General features: G+C 45.7%; 1 long non-coding RNA gene across 2 annotated transcripts in view; it reads left to right on the top strand.

The window, feature by feature from the left end:
- LOC125120214 (uncharacterized) overlaps positions 1-14911 on the top strand; it is a 116880-nt gene that overhangs the window by 80268 nt on the left and 21701 nt on the right. The window lies entirely within an intron of this gene.

Below are 14911 nucleotides of genomic sequence, written 5' to 3'. Positions count from 1 at the left end.
ATTTTCGTGTGTCCATCAGATGAAGTATTATAATTCTGAAAACCCCATGTTCTCTGCATTAGCTCAGGCTACCATAACAAAATACCAAAGACTGTGTGGCTTTTTTTTTTTTTTTTTACATTCCCCTTTTATATTATTTTCCATCATGGTCTATCCCAGGAGATTGGATATAGTTCCCTGTGCTATAAGTAGGACCTCACTGCTTATCCATTTTAAATGTAATAGTTTGCATCTACTAATCCCAAACTCCCAGTCCGTCCCACCCCCTCCCACCAACTGTGTGGCTTAAACGATAGAAATTTATTTTCTCATAGTTCTGGGGACTAGAAGTCCCAGATCAAGATCTAGCAGGGTGGATTTCTGGAGAGGGCTGTATTCCTGGGTTACAGATGGCTGCCTTCTTGTGTCCTCTTAGGCAGAGAGAAAGGCCAGCTCTCTGGTGTCTCTTCTTACGGGAGCACTAGTCCCTTTGGAGGAGAGCCCCACTTAAACGACTTCATTTAACCTTAATTACATCCTTACTCCAAATGCAGTCACATTGGGGGTCAGGACTTCAGCATATGAATGTTGGGGCGGGGTGCCACAGAGTTCAGTCCATAGCATTCTCGAAGACCCTTTGTGGAAAAGAGGGTATGGTGATGTCTTTTTTAACCATTTCTTTTTTTTTAAACTGAGTATAGTTAAGTTACAATGTTTTGTTAGTTTCAAGTGTACAGCATATATATATATATATATATATATATATATATATATATATATATATGCTGCAAGCTGAAAAAGGGTGTGTGTGTGTGTGTGTATGAGACCTCCTTTTTCAGATCCTTTTCCATTACAGGTTATTAAAAGATATTGAATATATTATATATATATATATACACACACACATACACACACACAGATAATACACATTCACACACATACACACATAGGTTCTGGTTAGATTGCTGCCAGACCAGGACAGAATGTCTATGATGCCAGTTAGGGAGAAAGATGGGGCCTAGACTGGGGGTAAGTGGAAAAGAACAAATGAAGACGGAACCTTAGGTCTCTGTCACCCTGAATCAGATATTCCCTGTCTAATCTGGCAGATTGAGCCTTGCTGTCTAGAGAATGGGTAGTGGTCAGGCACCTCGCGTCGGGAACTGACCATCAGGGCTGGGACTTTGGCTTGCTAGCTGGCTGTCCTTGGGTAGGTTTCTCTCTGTCTCATTGTAAGTGAGACAGGAATAATAGCAGTGCCTACTGCACTGGCTCATTATGAAGTTAGAGTGAATTATTATGTGAAAGGCTTTAGGAAAGTGCCTGCCAAGTACAAAGGTGTCCACTAAATCAGCTGTTGTTGGTATTATCTTTCTTCTAAGAACACTTAGCTTTGTGTCTCAGGCATTGCTTAGACATTCATTTTGCATCATGGCTTTGGACAATATTCCCCGTTTCCTTGGACGGGGTTTGTTTAGTATTGTTAGACTCCTTAGATTTGACAAATAAAAACACAGGTCACTAAGTAAATTTGTATTACAGATAAACAACGAATAATTGTTTTAGACTAAATTTGTTCAGACATTGTCTAAGGAATGCTTATACTAAAAAATTACTCATTGTTTATCTGAAATTCAAATTTACCTGGGTGTCCTGTATTTTACCTGGCAATCCTAATTATTATAGATATGCCAACAATATTGAAAAGAAACACAACAATGAAGCTTTCTTAATCAGACCCATTTAAGCCAGGCCACTCCTGCCGAACCCCTGGTGCTGCTGATGCCCTCACAGTGAGGAGTGTGTGAAAGAACCTCTGTATTGGCTCTAGCTTGGCGTGTGGCACATGGTATGTGAACAGGAAAGCCTGCCCTTGAGGAGCCTTGTGACTCTGGGGAAATTACATCATCTCTTTAAGTTCAATGTCCTTAGATGCAAAATGGGGTTAATAAGAAGAAGACCTGCTTCACTGTGAGAATTAAATAAGCAAGAATTCCCAGCTGCGGCCAGCGTAGCCTCAGAGGGGTAAATGTGCTGTGAGGGGGGGATTTCAGAGCTCAGTACCAGGGTGCGGGATGGGTCCCAGTCCTGCAGTCGGAGAAACGGGAAGTGCATTCTCATGGCTGCCACAGTCCTCTGCCCCGTGGTCTTTCTTGCCTGGAGAAACAGTAAAGACAGCAGGCAAATGGTCTCCACTTCACTTCCTCCACTCAAATCTGGTGTGAGTACTTCTAATTGGCAGAACCTAATTTGTATGGCAAAAGCTGGCTACAAGCAAGCCTTGGAGTTGTAATGTGTATTTCTAACCTCCCTTGAATGGAAGGCACGCTAGCCATGGAAATGGACGCTGAGTGCATGATGCTCCTCAACCCGACAAAATATCATGAAGTGCAGTAAAGGTAGTTGTGTGGATCCAGAGTGAGTTATCCAGTTCTGGTTCTCGAGGACTCAGCATCCTCCCTCTTGCTGCTAAGATAGATACTCTTTGTGTGTGAGACCACCCTTGATTCTTCTCTTTCTCTGCCTTCTGTCTTCTTCTTCCCCAGGGACCAGCCTCAATCCTAACCCCCATTCTAGGGTACAAGACTTGGTTATTGGCTGTCAGACTTCTCAGGGTTGCCCCCCTGAATTTCTAAGCATTGCCTCTCCTGAATCCTTTGTCTTTGCATTCTAGTGTCAAATAATTTTGCTTTGTTCTTTGAAGTCTGTTCTTTACCTAGAGATTGCACTTTTTCATATCACCTGGAGCCCATCTGTACCAGTATTTCTAATCTCTGACATCCTAGGTAAGCCTGGTTCAACTTACCACCCCCATGGTTTTCCCCATCTCACTGTGGTGAAGGGTTACAAGAGAGAAAAAAAGTCCTCATGGACTAAACCCAAGCTGTGGGGAAAAAAAATTTTTTTTTTGCCTTTTTTCTGTTTTTTTTTTTTTTTTTTTTTTTTCAAGGGCCGAGCCTGGGACATATGGAGGTTCCCAGGCTAGGGGTTGAATTGGAGCTGCAGCCACTGGCCTACGCCACAACCACAGCAATGCCAAATCCAAACTGAGTCTGCAGCCTACACCACAGCCCACAGCAATGCTGGATCCTTAACCCACTGAGCAAAGCCAGGGATTGAACCTGCGTCCTCATGGATGCTAGTCGGATTTGTTTTTGCTGAGCCCTGATGGGAATTCCAAGCCATGGGATTTTAGAGGCGCAAAACATGAGCCCACTGCAGCCCTCCTGCCCCTGGGTATCAGGAGTAACGATAGCATCTCATCCCCGAGGTCCACACTATCAGCCAGTCACTCTGCATATTAAACTGATCCTGAACTCTTAAGGACCCCAGCCATACCATTTGTTAAAATCACAATGCGTCTCTCCTGCTGCCAAAGATGGGAATGCAATTTCCCCCTCCTCTCAAAATAAATACTTTGCATGGTTCTGAAAAATTTTAGCAATTAGTTTGTACCATCACCTCTAATTAGCCATTGGCAAACACAATTGAGATAATAAAGCTTACTGAGGGGGAAGCATGAATAAGCACCAGATTCTAAATCTATTGGGGAAGTGACCCTGATGAATCATTTAATAGTCACTGTAATGTAATTTTGCAGGTTTGTTGTACACACACCACAGAGAACATATTAAGTGGATCTGAGCCATGAGAGAGTCTTAATGATTAATTTGCCATATGCTCTTGAAAATCTCATTTTTTTGACAAACAATACACAGCTACTCTTTTTCTTATTAATAAAACCATCAAGAAAATCCACTTTTCTTTCCATCTCACTAATGACTCCCTCTAACTCCCATGGATATCTAGGGATTGGTCTTTTTTTTTTTTTAATTATATCTAAATTCCCCTGGAAGTAAGTCAAATGCAGCTATTTACTCTCCTATTATGTATTTGATTTCAGTTGTTGGCAATTGCTTTTTAATCATTTTTATTGGTTAGTTCACAGTGACATCATGGGGAAGATTATTGTTATTCCTTTTTATTTACAGAGTAAATGCTGCTGCTGGGTTAAGTGACATGTCTGAGACTTCTATGGGGGGGGGGGGTCTAGATTAGAGCCTAGCCTTTAGATTCTCAGCATGTCTTGTGTAGAAAGACCAGAAGCAGCCAGTCTTTGCAGTCATTACTGCAAATGCAAAACTTGACCAGGAGAAGGGAGCCCTGCCTCTGAGCAAGATGGTCACATCTCTGAAACTCAGTTTACAGATCTGTAAAATGGGCTCGTCATGGGACATTGTCGTGAGGATCCAATAAAATAGTGGCTATGGAAAGACTGCTGTGTTCACCACACTTAGGGGCTTGCAGTGTCACTGGCAGGAGAGGCTCCCTTTTCCTTCCCCCTTCTCCTGCAGATGGGTGTTGGGCTGGTCCCTGGGGCAGTTTGAGTTGGGTCTCCATTGCCCATGGGAATCTGCTGCTAGACACAAAGTTGGCCACAGTGAGGACGCTGCTGCTCCTGTCCATCTGGCCCTCAGCTGTCTTCAGAGCAAACGTGTGTTGGCTCCCCATGAACATTCCAGCAGGTCTTTACTGCAGGCGCTCTGGTGATTACTTCAAAGTCTTACAGAACCTAGCGCAGGGGTAGGTAGGTTTGGGGAGCAGGTCTCAGCCTGGCTATACTGCCCTCTTCTCTCACAGAAGGGATGAGGCCTCACTGCTTAGAGGGTGGGGTGGGGTGAGAGGAGGATGTACTCATGTGGAGATAGTCCAGGCTGTGGACCTTCCCTCCCCGTCTGGCAGTCCTCTCCCTTTAACGTTAATCACAACCTCTCCAACGATCCCCCCTTGTCTCTTCACACTGCTGCTTCCTAAAGAAATATCCAGTCCCTTCTCCATCTGTCCTGATGTCTGGCACATTTTGCATGTTCCTGAAAACTTTTAGTCATTAGCTTCTACTGTCACCTCTAACTGGCCACTGGCAAAAGTGGACAGGTTCTCCTCTAGTCAATGTAGTGCTTTTGTTCAGAGAAAGGAGCCCTCTTGGAGTGGGCACACTGCTTGGGGTGTAGGTAGTCTCTGCCCAGAAGGAAAAGGGTGCCCCTTTCTCCCAGTGGATGCAGTGCTGACAAGGTACATGGTTTGGCCTGCAAAGAGTAGGCTGTATTTCAGTACCTCCTAGCCAAGGGCTTTTGTGCAGTGTACAAACTGGACAACCATATGTAGAGGCCCTATCAATGGCGTTTATGCTTATGTACAGCAGAGAGAAGGTGGGCTCTTTGTCAGAGTCAGGTGGCTCTCCTTGCCCCTCATAGCACACAGGAGGGGAAAATGTGTTTGGGTTATATTAACAGAGGTATAGTGGGTTGAATCATGACCCCAAAAAACATATATCCAAGTCCTAATCTCTGGATCCTGTGAATGTGGACTCATTGGGGGTGGGGGAAGGAGATCTTTCAAATATAATTATAACTTAAGAATTTTGAGATGAGATCATCCTGGATTACTGGGGGCGAGGGGGTGGCTTAATCCAATGGCAGCTGTCCTTATAAGAGTGGGGGGGGGGGGAGAGTAGACCATCAGAAGAGGAGTGCTTTTAGAAAAACGGGAAGAAGGCCTGTGAGGATGGAGACGGGGATTGGATTTGTGCAGGGGCAAGTCAAGGAACACTAAGTGATACCAGAGGCTGGAGGAGGCAGGGAGCAGAACACCCTCCCTGCCCCCTTCCCCAACTCCCCCAACTCCAGAAGGAGGACAGCTCTGCCAGTGCACTGATTTTGAACTTCTGGACTCCAGAACCACGAGAAAGCGGTTTTCTATTGTTTGAAGCCATATGGATGGGTGTCATTGGTTGGCAGCCTAGGAAACTAACACGGGGTAAGCGTGGGGATTAAAGGGGAGACTCGACAGGGATTTTCCTTTCTGAAGTGTGACTGATTCTCTCCTGCTGGATCTAAAACCAAGTACATTTTATCCTGCCTGGACTTTCTCCCCCTCCTCCTGACTCTGGTTGTCCTCTGCTTTATAAGAGACATTATTTCTCATTGTAACGTAACTATCTTGAAAACTCACACTGCATTTATTGGGTCAAACAACAGAATAAGCTTAATTCCTGCCCTTCTTAATTTTCTGCAAGGAAGTAATCTCTCTCCAACTGACACTTTCTTATGAACTCATGCAACAGCCTTTGCTAAAAAAAAAAATTAAAAATAAAAATAAAATTAAAAAAAAGTTTTTCCATCCCTGGCCCAAGTTATAGCCACACTACCCTCCTTTAACTTGCCCTTGGCACTGAGAGAGAGAGGAATCTCAACCTCCCTTCTATCAGTTTTTAAGTACATACAACCCATTATTTCCCCTGTAGGCTGTGGGGTGCTCAAAAGCCCATTCTGAGTATTACTAAGTTCCTTGCCATCCAACATGGTACATGGCATGTGGCAGAAGCTCAGGAAATGCTTGTTAGCTCGGGTAACTAACCAGTTTTCCTAGGACAGAAGGGTTTCTTGGGACATTAGGCTTTCAGTGTTAAAACCAGAGCTGTCCTGGGCAAACCGACATAGGCAGTTGGTCACCATAGTTAACTGAACAAATGAGTGAACTGGGGATCAAGGCTTGGGCATGGTGCCCAGTGTAAGGATTTTGGATCCTAGTCTCCACCCCCACCTCCTTCCTGGGTCTTCAAGCTGCCTGGGCCCCTCCTTTCCAGGGAGCCAGACCCCTCCTCATGCTGGTACCATCACTCAGGCATGGCTCCGACCCAGTCCAGGCACCCACTGCTAATGTTCCCCAAGTGTAGTTCCAGTTCTCCTGTCACTTGACTATTTTTTCTCTGACTTCTTCCCCAGCTGATTTTTCTCTTCCTGTTTCTTAAATGTTGACGTTTCCAGGACTCTGTCCTTGGTCTATTCCCAAATAATTCATGGGTGACCAAAAACTGAAATTAAAATAAAACAGAAAGCCAAAACAGAGCACCTTGAGGGCCATTACCAACTCCTTGTTTTTTTTACATCCAGCACTCCCCCTACCAATAAGCTCTCCCGATTCCCTCTTCTGAGTAAGTATTACTCAGTGTTCTTCTCTCCATCCCCATGGCTGCCATGTGCCAGAAGCTTACCATTCCATGTCTTTTATGGAGACTTCCCGTGTCCCATCTCAGCCAGTGGATCCTTTTCATTGCTCCAGAGTGAGTGTTGCTCTAACATGCAAATGTGACGACATTCCTCCCTTGATGGAAAGATGCCAGTGGCTCCCTGAGCCCCATAAGATTAAGTCCCAACCCTCTTAGATGGCACCTGGGACCTTCTTGACCTGCCCCATCCAACAGTTTGGCTTCATCTGTCACCTCTTGCCCAGCTCGGACCCCACATTCCTGTCTCAGTGAACCAGTCCTGCTCCCTCCACAATGAGACCCTTGGGTCTATAAGTCCTTCCCTTGGTCTTCTGCCTTCTCATCTTCCTCTGCCTGGTGCCTCCTGCCTGACTTTCTGAAGTCAGCTCTCGGTTGCCTCCATAACCTGTTAGGCTGGGTGAGACACCTCCTTTGAGCTGCACCAGCCACGTGTGTTTGCCACTCTCAGGGCACTCACACACCTGCTGGTCTCCCTGGCTGGAGGGTGAGCAGCCCAAGGACAGGGCAATGTCTTCTCGTTCCGTAGCCCTTGGCACAGTGCAGGTACTTGTACTGGGCTGAATACTGTCCCCCTGCCACCAATTCATGTCCATCTCCAACCTCAGAAAAGTAACTTTATTTGAAATAAGATCTTTGCAGATATAATTAACTGAGGTCCCACTGCATTAGGGTGGGTCTCTAATTCCTATGATTGATGAGCTTATAAGAAGAAGAAAGGACACCCCGCAGAGACACAGACGCAGAGAAGAGAGTCATGTGACAGAGGCAGAGATTAGAGTGATGCAGCTGCAAGCCAGGGAACACTCAGGGCTGCTGGTGTTCCATCTCCACCAGATGACAGGAGACAGGCAGGCAAGGAGGCGTTCCTCAAGCCTTAAAGGGAGTGTGGTCTTGGCGACATCTTGATTTTGGCCTCTTGGGATCCAGAACCTTGTGGGAATAAATTTTTGTTGTTTTTGGCTTCCTAGTTTGTGGAACTCTATTATGGAAGCCCCAGGAAATGAATACAGAGCCTTGCATCTTTGCTCAATGGCTCAGTGAATAATCTAACCCCCTCCTTCCTCACAGCCATTGGGAAAGACCTCTGGCAACTCTGGGTTGGGATGTTCCAATAGCCTCTGACCAGCCTCCCTGTGTTAGCTAATGGAATAGTGCTATGAGCTTATGACTCCAAATGAATCCTGTGTTTTAGAGGCTCGTTATTAGATAATTTTTTTTTCTCATAACCCAACTGCAAGGTTAGCTAGATCCTGGTGCTAAAAAATGTCACCTCTGCCCCGAGCAAAGCTGTCATGCAAGGCTCTGCCAGGGCACCTAAAAGGATCGTGATTCAGGATATCATTGAGTTCACACAGCAAGCCATGGGCCTGTTTTTGCACCTGCTTGCTAATAAATGAGAGTCTGGGTGGCAGAATTCTCTCTGACACCTGCTTTCATTATAACATGCAGAGACCAGCAGCCTGGCGACCTCGTGCATATTCATGGTGAATAACAAAATTGACTCAGGTCCGTTCTCACCAACCAGGTTGTAGAGAGAACTCCAGTTTCAGAACAAGACAGATTTGGACTGAAATCTCAGCTCTGCCATTGACTGCCCGAGCCACCTGTGATGTTGCTTCAGAGGGCGGTAACAGTGGTCCAAGCTGCCTCACCAGGTTATGGCTATAATTAAGTGAGATCAAGCGTGTGAAAGGCTTCGGGTGTCGCACATGTTCTCCGTTATCCAGCGACTTGCATGCAGTCGTACAGCTAAGGGGCAAGGTGCCGTCTGGGGTCTCAGCTCTGGGGACAAGCTTTTTCCCCTGAAATGGAGACAGCGGCCTCTAATGAGGACCTTACACATTAATTAGGAATCTGGGATGTACCACCTTATGCCCTCTCATATACATTTTCTACTTTCATCCTCACCAAAGGCTTTTATTTAAAACATTCTTATTCTCATTAAAAATATGAGTTAGATTTGGAAATGAGGCTCAAAGAGGGGATATAGCACCCCACAGCCCTTGAGAGCAACAGTTCTCAACCTTGGCTGCACACGAGAGCTTTGAAACATCCTCATGCCCTGGCTATAACACAGACCAGTGAAACCAGGATGTCTGATACTGGAGCCAGGCATCAGAACTTCATAAAAGTCCTTGGATGGCTCCAAAATGCAATCCTGTATGAAGATCTGTGCTCTAGAGTTTACAAGTCACTTCCCCCCAAATGAAGTGATTTGAACTTTTACTCCCCCATGAGACAGCAGAGTAGATTTCATTGTCCCCACTCTAAAGATGGGAAAACCAAGGCTCGGAAAAAAATTCTGGAAGCACTTGAGGTAGAAACTGGACTTCCTGAGTCTCCTCCAGTGTCCTGTCCCTGTCGTGGGTTGAGAGGGGGCTGAACCACGTCACTGACCTCACAGGCTACCTTTCGGAACAAATCTGTGCCTGAGTGAAGGCTGACCTGGGTCCTTGGAATAGTCAGAGCAAGGTTCCAATGGCCCTGATCTCCGCTGCAGTTTCGGGGTTCCCTGCAGCACAGAGCAGAGGCCAAGGGCTGTCTACCTGGGCCTGTCCATCCAGGCCTGTCAGATCTATTTTACTCCTGCCTCAATTTTTCCATCTGCCTCACCCCAGGATGCATGGTTTGGGCTTGTCTCTGCCAAATGCTCTAGAAGCTCTGGGTGGAGAGAGGGATGTGAGCCAGTGTTCACACCATGGGAAAAGCACAGGTCATCTCCTGCTGTCCCCAGGTTCTCCTGCCCTGCACGGTTCCCAGGGGCCCACCAGCAACTGAGACAGTTCCGGAAACCAGAAGGCTCTGATAGCCCCACAAATCAGCCTTCGTAGCCTCCCCACCCACCCCACCCCACCCCCAACTCCTCCCAAGACAAAGCTATCAAGTCCCAGCAAACCCCAAGACAGTGAAAGAACACAGAGGCCCCCCCTTTCTGGCTGCCCGTATGCTTTAGTGGAAAGCCCTTCTTAAGCAGGAAGAAGCAGTGCTTCTGCTATGTCTCTGACAAAAGCTGACCTCTTCCTTGGCAGTGTTTGGTAGGCCCAGAATCAAGCTGGGGTTATTTCCCCACCATTGCCATAGTCATAGCAACAGCTCTGATTAATGTGGTGGCCCATTAGAGGGATAATGTCAGCCCTAATCAGAAACGCCTCAAGTATCTCTCTTTGCATTTTGGTAAATGGCGTAATCACATTACGGTTCGATGTGTCTGGGAGCTGATTGCTGTCTCGAAAAGTCTGCCTGATTTTCCAGGTTAAGGGGTGTTAGGGGGCCTGAGGCGCAGCTAATCACTGTGCATTGTTGGGAGTGTTTGGAGAGAAGACAGAGGGCATAGAGGCCGCCTGGTATGTGCCGTCCAACCCTTCCTTCTGGGTCAGTAGGAGTGCTCTGAGCTGGTAGTCTGTTAGCAAAGGGTGCCTCCCTGAAGGAGGTGGGCTGAGAGTCAGAGGTGGTAGCTACTGTTGGATTTAAGCATAACGAAAGCAGAGGCATGGCTGGAAACAACAAGCAGGTGGTTGAGTTGGGCTTGGCTGTTTCTGCCCCATGTCCATCGAGCTTGTGATGGACATTCAGCTTCAGGCCATGCCTCTGGGCCGGAAACCAGGCGGGAGAGCCCCACTCTGGCCTGAAGATAGGAAACAGCAGGGGTGACATGCATTGCAAAGGCACTTTTATAATGAGTGTGGACTTGACCTGTCATAATAGCACTTGGCTGCTGGCAGGCCCCACTTTGCCGAAGGATCTGTTGAAACTTCCCACTCAGGGGTAGACCCTTGCTGCACCCTGGGGAGAGGAGGACTTCCCTACCTCTCTCCTTTTGCTTGCAGGGAAACCAAGGCAAGAAGAGGTGACATCGCTCATCCCTGGGTGTGTATAGAGAACCACTGCTCGGTCCCACCTCCCAAGGGACCCTTCTGACATGCTGCCTCTCTGCCTTCCAGCCTTGCTGCTTTTGTCTCTGCAAGTCTGTGGGTGACAGTAACACTAAATCATCACCACCAATATTGAAAGATTAAGAGGAGGACCTGAGGAAATATGCATTAAGGCCCCAGAGGCTATTTTTAGATGCTCTTGGGAGGTTTTAAAAAAGGACTCACACAGTTAACTATTTATGACTTTTCAAATGCAGAGCAGAAATAGAAGGCAGCACTTAGCTTCTCCAAGGCTTGGGAAGTAAAAATCCTCTCGGAGGCCTGAAACCACTTTGGGGCCATTAAATTTACTGTCTCATGGACGACATTTAATATCTAGCATGGTGTTTTCATTTTTGGCCATGACACTCATTTTTCTTCTCAGAGTTGGAAATTATCTCAAGAGTAGCTGAGGAAGTTGAGTCAGTGAGTGGGAACTCTCTCAGGGTCCTAGGGTTGGTCTGTGGCCAAGTCCTGGTGGAAGTAAACCTCCTCCCATTTGGGCCAAAGTTCACTTCAGAGGGTCCAGCTAAATGTCCCCAGGCAGATTTGGGGCGTGGGAAGTCCCTCAGGGGCTCCCAATCAACAAACAGACAAGGACTCATGACATCATGAATCCACCAAGCACCATCTTCTATCTGTTTTTGCATCAAGCCTGATTTCCCCCTGGAAGAGTCAATATTCTTTCCAAGGAGAGGTCGGATTTTTGTTTGTTTTTTGCTCTTTAGGGCCACACTCACAGCCCATGGAAGTTCCTAGGCTAGGGGTTGGTCACATCGGAGCTACAGCTGCTGGCCTCTGCCACAGCCATATTAACAAGGGATCGAGCCATGTCTGTGACCTATATCACAGCTCCCAGCAACACCAGATCCCTAACCCACTAAACGAGGCCGGGGATCGAACCTGCATCCTCATGGATGCTAGTCGGATTCGTTTCCACTGCGCCACAATGGGAACTCCAAGAGGTGGGGGATTTGACATGTTAAAGGTCACAGCACACTGCCTGCCCTCAGTGATGTTGCACTTTGAATAGTGCAGAGTGAATTTCCCGGGCTGGGATGTACCTCTTAGCTCTGGGGGATCTAGGAGTGTTTCCTCAACTGCTCCCTAAAGCATTATCGTGTCTTCCCAGCAGCCAAGACCTTGATCATTTCTTCCTTTAAACTCAGCTGATCAGGGACATAGAAATTAAAACAGATCAAGGATAGAGAGCTTAGCCCCCACACAACCAATAGCTTTAAACTAAACTCACAAGAGATCGGCGTTTGTCTGAACAGAAACCCACAGGGGAATGAATTAGCGTTTCGGTTAGAGTTTCCATCTGGCCCCCACTGGTATCCTCACCTCAGAAGCCGCCTGTGCTGCCTGCCCCCTCCCTGTTGGCTCAGCCTAATGCCGGTCCCTGGGCCAATCCTGCCAGAGGCAAGATGTGCGTTAATAGTCTCCCTCCCTTAGCCCGTCTGCAGGGCATCCCTGACCTGGGACTTAGTGGTCCATCGTCTGCCACTCTCTCCCTCTGTCCTTCCGTTTCTGGTGATAACCACCTACAGTACTTGGCATTCCAGAGGGGAACTACCCATAGCCAAGCAGGCATAAGGGACTATTTGGATCTTCTACTCCATACTCACTCTCACCTGACTCCAGTTTTGGCACTGCTACCATTTTACAGTTCCTATTGGCTGCTCTGGCACTGACCACATTTGGAATTTGGCTCCATCAGGCACTGCTGCCTGTCCAGGACCAGTGGCTCTAGTTAATTCCATTTTCATTGACAGTTCCCTCCACCAGTCCTAGCTCCTTTCCCTGAGCACATGTGCAGCATCCTCGTGACCACCTTTCACGGTACCTGCATGCTAACTTGTCTTTCTCCACCAGACTGTGAGCTCCAAGAGAGCAGAAATCTGTTTTTCTCCTCCTTGTATCCCCAGCACCTAGCACAAGACAGCAATGTTTAATACATATTTGATGAACAAAATAACGCACATTGAAAATAATATCCCATTCCTGTAGAGGGAAGTGATCTTCCACTCGATTTTGCTGATGCACATCCATCTCTGTTCATTTTAACTGAAAGAGCAAGTTTGGAATTCAACCCTGGCAGAATTTTGTCACTTCTGAAAAAATAGTTTTTTGGTTTTTTTTTTTAATAAAGACTTGTGTTTATTACATGAGAGAGGTATAGACATTTAGATTTTTGACATAGATATTTACCCCCTTTGTTTCCTCATAATTACGGTTGACCCTTGAACAACGCAGAGGTCAGGAGCGCTGACCCTGCACATAGTTGAAAATCCATGTATAGATTTTGACTTCCCCAAAACTTAACTACTAATAACCTACTATTGAATGGTAACATACAAAGTTGATTGGCACATTTTGTATGTTATATGCATAAAGTTTTATGTCATACATTATTACAGTCATATTCATAATACAGTATTAGAAACTTTGTTACTTTTTTTAAAAATGACTTACCTGTGATGATAGGATGATACCCAGTTTCTTCAATTAGGAGAGGCATACAGTACTGTAATGTAATTACTTGAAAGCAAAGCTATAAGAGAGAAAACGAACATCTTATTAATTTTATATTAAGTATCACTCACTTTATGTCTATATAAGGATAAACTAGGATCTATATATATTTTATGCATTCACAGCTAACTTTATCTTATTTTTTTTTCAACATTTCTAGGCTACATGGTTTGCTATAATTTTTTCTTTCTTTTTTTTTTTATTTCTTGAGGAATAGCAACCAGAGATGTGAGACTTGCTCTTCTATTTTTATTCATTTATTTATTCATTTATTTATTTGGCCATGCCTGCAATATGTGGAAGATCCTGGGTCAGGGATCGAACCGGTGCCACAGCAGCAACCCGAGCCACAGCAGTGACAATGCCGGATCCTTAACCCTCTGTGCCACAAGGGAACTCCTGTGAGTTTTTTCAAGTTGTCAGATCTCCAAAAGGTTTTCCAATGTATGTATTGTAAAAATCCACATGTCATTGGACTTGCACAGTTCAAACCTGTGTTGTTCAAGAGTCAACTATATACATGGAGTTCCTGTCATGGCTCAGTGGTTAACAAACCTGACTAGTATCCATGAGGATGTGGGTTCTATCCCTGGCCCCCTTTAGTGGGTTAAGGATCGGGTGTTGCTGTGAGCCGTGGTGTAGGTTGCAGCTGCGGCTCAGATCCCACATTGCTGTGGCTGTGGTGTAGGCTGGCAGCTACAGCTCATTCAGCCCTAGTCTGGGAACTTCCATATGCTGTGGGTGCAGCCCTAAAAAGACAAAAGACAAAAAAAAAAAAAAAGACTCAACTATACACTTAATTGCTCGCCATTCTTCTAATGAATCAAATCTTTAGTTCCCTCTAATAAATAACTATTTTTCAGTTTTGGGTTTGAGGGAAATGACACTTGTTAATCAGTGATGCAGCAGCTCTGGTCACTTATTGCCTGTTTATCTTTGAGTGAGTCACAAAGTATTTCTAAGCCTTAGTTTCCTCATTTGGAACTAAGATGAGGTGGTTGAACCAGCAATCACTAATTTTCTGCCCATGTTTATTATTCTATTTACCCATAATTCTGGTTCAGTAATACGAGTCCCAAAGAATGGCCTTACTTCCTTTTTTTTTGTTATAATTGATTTATAATTTTATGCTAATTCCTGCTATATAGCAAAGTCATCAAGTCATATATACATACACATATATGTATATACATATATACATACACGCACACATTCCCTTTCTTTTATCATCTTCCATCCTGGTCTATCCCAAGAGACTGGATATAGTTCCCTGTGCTATACACTAGGACCTCATTGCTTATCCAAGAATGCCCTTTCCATCTTGTGTTTTGGCCAAATCAGAACTTCAAGGTTAAAGCCTTAGCACAACATTCAACTTGCACAACTGTTGCCACCAGGTGGCAGGAGCGTGCCACAA

Source organism: Phacochoerus africanus, chromosome 2, assembly GCF_016906955.1.
Source record: "Phacochoerus africanus isolate WHEZ1 chromosome 2, ROS_Pafr_v1, whole genome shotgun sequence".
NCBI classification, from domain to species: Eukaryota; Metazoa; Chordata; class Mammalia; order Artiodactyla; family Suidae; genus Phacochoerus; species Phacochoerus africanus.
This window is presented reverse-complemented; position numbering and strand designations above follow the sequence as displayed.